Raw genomic sequence first — 7,653 nt, 5'->3', positions numbered from 1 at the left:
CCCCCGTGCCTTCTCACCCACCTCCTGCTCCTCCCTCAGATGGCACCATAAAGGCATCAGCGGCAGTAAAGAGGTTAATGCGGGTGGGAGGAGGAGGCGGGGGAGAGGGAAGCGGTTCCCATGAACCGGGTCCAAGGCTTATACAGCCTCCTTAGCAGAGCAGAGCATCTGGCCCTGGGGTTCATTTGCTCCGGAGCAGATGGTGCTGTCCTCCATCCGTGCGGGCGATGGGCGCTGGCTGACGCTGAGCCCCAAAGAGCCTTTTGTCACTTGGGCATTTCACAGGAGATGAGGCTGAGCCGTGTGGGGGGAGGGAGAGATGCAGGAAAGAGGTGCCTGGGAGAGTTCTGAACCTCTCAGTCTGAACAGGCTCTTATAGGTGTTTTTTTCTAATGTAAAAATCCTCCAGAGCTCAGCGCTGAGCCCTGAACACAGAGCCCCCATCTTTAGCTGTGCCCAGCTCCAGCTCACCTCTATCCACAGTGGCCCTGGGACCTCCTGGCTCTCACTCTGTTGAGGGCATGGCCAGCAGTGTGGGGAGGAGAGCCTGGCTTTGGTCAGCCTGCCTGGGCACGTTGTCTTGCTGGAAGGAGGTTTGGCATCTTCAAAGCCACATGTCCAGCTCTGCCTGCCTTGTCACACTGCCTGAGGAGGCTCAGCTGAGAGAGGATGGCAGCTCCTGCTGGGAGAGGCCTTGGGGAGAAAATTCACATCTTCTGCCACCCCCTCAGGGCCATGATGCTGGTCTCCCAAAGCTTGAGCATGCCCTGAGGCAGTAGTTTGGGGATGCCCTGACCACAGCAGATTTAGAGGTCCCAAACCAGCTGCTGCATTCATTGTCTATGCTGCTGAGCAAGGTGTTTGCTGGAGAACAGCCCTGCCAAGGATGCTGCAGGAAAGATTTATGGCATGGTGGTTTAAGGATGTTATCAGAGCTGAACTTAGCCAGTTCCTGTTTTCCTAAGAGGGATCTGCCTCCAGTACATGCCTGGGGCTGCTGGACAAGGCTGAAGCAAGGTGGTGGAGCAGAACCTCAGCATTATCTTCTATGTACCAAGTGTGAATAATGCCTCTGGTTTGCTTCCTTTCATGTGTGACATCTCTCTGTGGTGTCTGGAGGGAACTCAGGCCTGCACATCCACCCACATTGGAGAACAACCTCCTGTCTTATCCTCCTCTGAAGAGACTTGAGCTTCCTGATTTATCCATATCTGGGCTTACAATCGCTAACAAAACAGCTCTGGGCCGTGTCCTCACAGCTGTGACATGATTATTGTTACCAGATATTTAAGCAAACCCTCCCCCCTTTTGCTGTCCAAGGACTACAGCACTTTCTCATCACTTCTCTTTGTGCTGGAATAGGATTTTTGAGAAAACCCCTTCCAAATTTCTGTTCCAGGTCTGAGGACCTGCAATCCTTCTCTTGGATCTTTTCCCATGCTGAGATGACTTCATACTGTGGCACTGTTTCTTTTGTCTTCTCAGCAGCCTCTGAAAACCATAACCCATGGTCAGTGATGCTGGATGTTATGCAGTGGTTATAAAGATATCACTGGGGGTTTTGGGACCTCCTCTGTTCAGGAGAAGGAGGAATGTCAGCTGTTCTGGCTCCTCCAGGCTTTCTCCTGGGCCTGGCCCAGAGACCCACCTGTGCTGCTGCTCCCCTGGGTGTATGGAGGTGGAAGAAAAGCTGAACTCAACAGGGACGCCAGCTGAACCTCCATCATGCCTGCTCTCCTGTGGAAACTGGATCTTCCACTGGCCCTTTGCCAAGGATAAACAGAATTGATTAAATCTCTCACTTTGCCCACACTCTCCTCAGCCCTCTGGGTCTCTGAGCTTCCAGGACAGCTGTAAGTTATTCCAGGGGAGTTTATATCCTCCCATCCTGCTGGGTTTTCCTACCTTGGCTCCACTATGTCCCAAAGGGAGGACAACACTAGCACAGACCTTCCTCTGGAAGCCTGTTTACTAAAGGATGGGAGTAACTTTCCAGATGTGCTGGAGGGAAGTTTCTCTATCCAAGGACCTGCCCATGGTGTGTTTGTGTCCCTGCTAAGGCATCTTTTCCTTGCGTGGAGGATGCTGGGCAGCCAGCCCAAGGTGCATGAGCCTGGACCTGCTCCCAGACACCTCTGCAGGGCTGTGTCCGATGGCTGCACGCTCCTGCACGCGGCTCAGCCTCAGCAGCTGCGGGCAGCTGTCCCCACACAGCGCTGGGGACACCAACCAGCCCTGCCCCAGGCTCGGTGCCACCTCCCCAGCTGCTTCATGGGCATTTCTACCCATCTAAGAATGTGCCTCCCCATCCAGGGACATGGCAACAGGTCAGCAATGCTCGTGACTTCCCACCCAACTCAACGTGCTCAACCACTTGGAGGCTGCCTCATGGCCTGGCAGTGGATTGCTCTTGCCAGAAGAGGTAGCCAGGAGCCAGCTTGGTTTAGGAACAGAGAATAGTAGAAGGAAACACAACGAGCTGAAGTGCAATAGGAAGCGAGCGGCCGAATGCGAAAGGCAACGGGAAAGCCGATGGCAAACAGCTGTGGTGCAGATGCTGAGCAGAACTGAAATCCTCTGCTCTGTGGGCAGACCAAGATGAACCAGCAGATGCAGCCTGGGATGAGTAAACTGGTTTATCACTGTGGGAGAAGGTCATTTGTCACCTTAGGCAAAACCAGCGTGTCACAAATGGGAAACTGTGAATTTTCCGTGACATTGCAGAGAAACCACAGACCAGGCTGAGGAGAGCAGCCAGGACACTGGGGGAGCAGCATTGGGCAGGAAGAGAAAGGTCTTGACCCAGCTATGTCCCATGTTTAGGTTTAAGCAAGTAAACAGTCACATTCATGTTCAAGTGCTTTAATGCTTTATTGGGCCAGGATTTTAAAAGTGTTGAAAAGTCTGTGTGAATCCAGAGCAGAGGCTCGGCTGAGAAAGAGGGAGGAACCAATCAGTCAGCACGAGAAGGCTGGAGATAAGGGATCAGCCAGGGACTGGTTTATATCAGCCAGGCTTCACTGGGGTTATGCAGCTCCTCAGCATGAGGAGCCAGAAGTGGCTCTGCATGGCCTAAATGCAGTCAGTATCTGTGCTAAATCAGGCGTTTTAATGGCTCGGGGAGGGGAGAGTGCTGATTTCTTTGAGGAGAATAGACACTGCACCCTCCTTGGGCTTGTCAGAGCTCTAGATGTCCCATCCCAGGACAGACAGGGTCATGCAGCAGCCAGGCTCTGTCTGTGTTGGATAGGGCTGGATACTCTCAGATGGGACACCCAGCAATATGAGCTTGTGCTGCAGCAGGGGCTGAGGACCAATATTCCTTCCTGTGTGTTTAGGAAGCATTTAACATCCCTGAAAATCCCTAAGTGCAGAAGAGAGTCAGAGATAGGATCTCCCATCTTTTTGGGGGCTGTAGGTGCTTTGTACCCAGGACCAGCTCTTCCTGGCAATGCCAGAGGTTGCATGGGAGGGAATGGAGACAATCCTGGGTTTTCCTCCACATTTTCCAACATGTCACTGAGTTTTTGAGGTTGTTGCTGCTCCTCCCGCACAGAGCAAGTGTTGTCACCCTTATGTTACCTCTTCCTTGCACATCCAAGGCACCAAACGAGCTTTGTACCTGTCTGTGTATGTGCGTGTCCCCCTCTCCATGGGCTCAGGGATGCTTGCCAACGGCACAGGGCTTCCATCCGTCCGTCCGTCCGTCCGTCCGTCCGTCCATCCCTGCTCTTTTGTGGACACCCGAGCTCGGGGGAGAAAGCTCCGGGCAGCAGATGTCGGCCCAGCCTCCTCATCAGAGCTCAGAGTCCCTCTGGAGCAGGGAGGAGCCGCGCACGGGGCAGGTCGGGAGCGCCCCCGGGCATTGTCCCCGCTCCGGTGCCGTGCGGGTTCCCACAGCTGCGCCACAATGGAGGCACAAGAGGCTCCTCTGGGGACAAAACCTAATCTGAGAGATACCGGGGCTGAGAAAGCTCTTCCTAAAAAGATGCAGTGAAAAGCTCCTGGATGCCCTGTGTCCAGGGATACCCGATATGCCCGCCTGCGGTGTGATTACCTGCAGGCAGGCTTTGTCCGCTCCGGCTCCCCTGAATGTCACACTTGTTCCCAAATACCAGCAGGGAACAATGTGGGGGCAATGCAAGGAAAAGCCTCCTCTGTCCCTCCCGGTCTGAAGGTAAATATCAGATGCCAGCGGTGAAGGGGAGGGAGGGGAATGGTGAGAGCAGAGACAAAAAGGAAAAAGCCGGGGGTTGAGAAGTGCCTCGGTGAAACTGGGTCATGGCTATAGGGTGACAGCAGAAAAGGGTCCCTGTTCTCAGGGAGGATGAGCAGATGCCTCTGCCCCATGGCTTCTTGCTGGTGGCCTTGTGAACAGACAGGGCCGGAGGGAGCTGAGGAGAAGGGGAAACATAAAGCCATCCATGCCTGTCCCTCCAGGTACCCTGCACGGTACTCCACATGGAGTGAGGTGCTTGGATAATCCCATATAACCCTTCCTGGGCTCAGAGAAGGGCAGCAATGATGAGATCCAGCAGAGATTGGAGGGCAGTGAGTGCTGGTGGAGTTGGCTTCACTCTGCCACACTCAGCCCCTCCTCATGCTGCTGCCACCATGGCAGGAGACACCACCTTCATGGGGACAAAGGAGCATGGGGACAGATTCTACCCAGCATCCAGACCCTTCACACTGCACATGGATCTCATAGCCTCTTCCCCACAGACTGCCCAGACATGAGCTGGAAACAATCTGATTTTCCATCCTTATCTTCCCTTCCTGCTGCTGATGAAGTCAAGTCCTCTTCAGCCCCCTCTTTCCTGTAGGCCACACATGGATTCTTCCTCTCTCAGTGAGTCCCTTTGTCCCCTGGAGGGGATGTGTGTCCAGCTGGGTGTGCTGCTGGGCCAGCAGACTGGTCACTGGCTGTCCTGTGTCCTGTCCCAGATGGGGAGTTGGTTGTCCTGGCATTCCCATGGTCCCTGGAGCTCAGGCAGCACAGGCAGGAGCTGTGCTTTATCAAAGACTTGCTGGAAAGGCAAACAAACACTGTCATGGATGCAGTCACTATTCACTGTGTGCCCTCTTCGAGCAGCCACAGGACATCCCCATTCTCCTCCCTGCCTGAGGCTGGAAGGGAAAATCAGCTAAAAAAGCCTGTTTATGTCAGCATGGCTGTCCTTGACCCCAGCAGCCAAGGGACACTGACCCCAGCAGCAGGTCCAGCCAGGGAAATGGGGCAGGAAAAGATGTTTTTCTAGGAATTCAAGCTCTGACCCAAACTCATTGATGTTAGGGGCAGTTTTTATCAGGCTTTGGTGCAAACTTTTAACAAATCACCGGGAACATGGGAGGAAGCAGAGCAGCAGGAGCAGAGGCAGATGAGCCAGAGAAACAAATCTGTCCAAGCACAAGGGACTGAAATGCTCCAGGATCCTTCATTCTGTAGGTAACTGAAAAAACCAGACCTATTTCAATGAAATTGGAGAAGTGACTCAGTAGTGTGTAGGATCCTAATGGGATATCCCTTGTGAGGTCCTGGGACCAAGACTGGGAACATTCCAACTTGTCTCCTTGGAGCAGTGCGTTGGTAGGAGGGAGCATAATGAGAAGTCCTCTGGTTTGAGCAGTGACCCACTGAACACAGCAGGGACAGCTGCTGAAACCACATTTTGGGGGACACAGGGGTTCATGCCTTGCAAGGGTTGATGGAAGACTTCCTGCAAGGAGAAGACAACCCAGGGGGCAGCCCCAGATGGCCACACAGCGAGTGTGACCTTACCTCACAAGATAACAAGATTTATTCTGCTCCTTTTGATAGGACTTCGATTAAGGGCTCCATGCAGGGGCACTGGGCGTTCAAAGGGCCGAGGGGACAACACAGAGTAATGAAAGTCAGGATTTTCTTGGCTTCCACCAGAGATTTATGGATGCTGTTTGTCTTACAGCAAGACTGTTGTGAACATCCAACTGCTTGTGACCGGAGCAGAAAGGCAGAATCCATCAAAACTGCCGAGCTGAGCTGAACTCAAAACAAGCCCTGAGACCCCTGGCATGTGAGGAACCCAAACAGACCGTGCTGCCAGTGCTCACAGGGCCTGGGGTCAGCTGGCAGCGCTCCCAGCGCCGTGCCTCGCGCTCCGGGCGCGATGAGCTCACCACGCGCTCGGCCTGCACACCAAACCCCGCCTGGGAGGGCAGCCTGTGTGTCCCACGCTCGCCCTGACAGCCAGACAGGCCCAGCTTTGTGCTCATTCAAGAAAAATGGCCGGGCTGAGTGGATGCAGCCGCTCGTTGCTGGTGATTTTTGGGTGGCAGCCTCAGCTCGGGCGGCTCGGCGAGGCTTTGCCAATGGAGCGGCATTGACATGGAAGGGGTCCCTTGGAAATAAAGCTCAGCTGCAGGTGCTGTGAGGTGATTTGTAGCTAAAGAGCCTTTGATGGGTTGAACTCACCAGCACTGAGCAGTTTTAACCCAATATCAGGTGAGTTATGCCTTGCCACCTGCGCACCCAAGGCGGGAGGATCAGCAGGGCCCCGTGTGCTGCCTCTGGGAACCCTTCCCACTCTATTTTTTACTGTGCTGACCTCATGGCTCCTATCAGCCTGTCCTTTTCCAGCTTCCTCTCCCTGATAGCTGGCTTTTGCTCCATATTTCCTCACGTGTTGAGCAATCACCTCAAGCCTCTCTCCACATTTCTAGGATTCTTGTTTATCCCCCTGCATGGCGCAGGGCTCTGACGAGGCCCTGCTTTCCTGTCCTGCCTGCCCAGTTCCTCTGTTTACCTATAGCACAAACTGGATTTGTTTGCTTTTTTTAGATACAAAACAACAACTCAGAACTAGGAGGGATGTTTTCTTCTCTCCTTTCAACTCATTTCTCCATGGTCCCAGCCATCTTCTCCAGGTTTTACCACCTGCCAAGGGCTTTTCTTCTCCCCTCTTCATAAGCAATGTATAAAATTTCTGCTGCAAACAGAAATTCCCATCTTGGGGGGCCTGGAGACTCCCAAAATCTCTAACTTGTCCCATACTGGCCACTATTGTTTGCAGGGAAGTAAAGACTTCGATCCCAATGGGACACAGAGAGGAAATGAAAATTGCTTTGCCACCCCCACCTCCCTGCACTCCCCCAATGACCCCTCTCCCCTGCGTGATCCCACACTCTTCCCTCACAAAGCAAACTCTTCCTGGATTATATTTTAATATCTGCAAAGCCTCGTGTTTTAAAGAAAAACAAATGTGAGACCAGCTCATGTGAAAAACAGAGAGATGGCCTCTGTTGCTCCTGAGAGCCGGTGTAGGAGCCACACGAAGGGATCAGGGTGGGCAGAGCTGACAGACAGGCACTGTGTCAGAGCAGGGCTTGGGATATCAGGAGCTTAAACTGAAAAATGATGGTCACACAGTGCAAGGGGAGAGGATAATGGCAACAATCTTGGGAATTCAGCTTTCTTTGCCCACACATTTCTGATTCAGGATTTTCTTCTTTCTCTTTCTATTTTTTCTTTTCTCTCTCTTTCCTTTCCTTCCTATCTCTTTTCTTTATCTTTTCTTTTCTTCCTCTTTCTATCCCTGAGCATTTATGCATACTCCTGGTAAGAGCAGTGAGGTGGCACTGTGGGGTCTCAAGGCTGGGGACAGAGTACCAGCAGGA

The sequence above is a fragment of the Agelaius phoeniceus genome, chromosome 16, assembly GCF_051311805.1.
Source record: "Agelaius phoeniceus isolate bAgePho1 chromosome 16, bAgePho1.hap1, whole genome shotgun sequence".
NCBI lineage: Eukaryota > Metazoa > Chordata > Aves > Passeriformes > Icteridae > Agelaius > Agelaius phoeniceus.
This window is presented reverse-complemented; position numbering follows the sequence as displayed.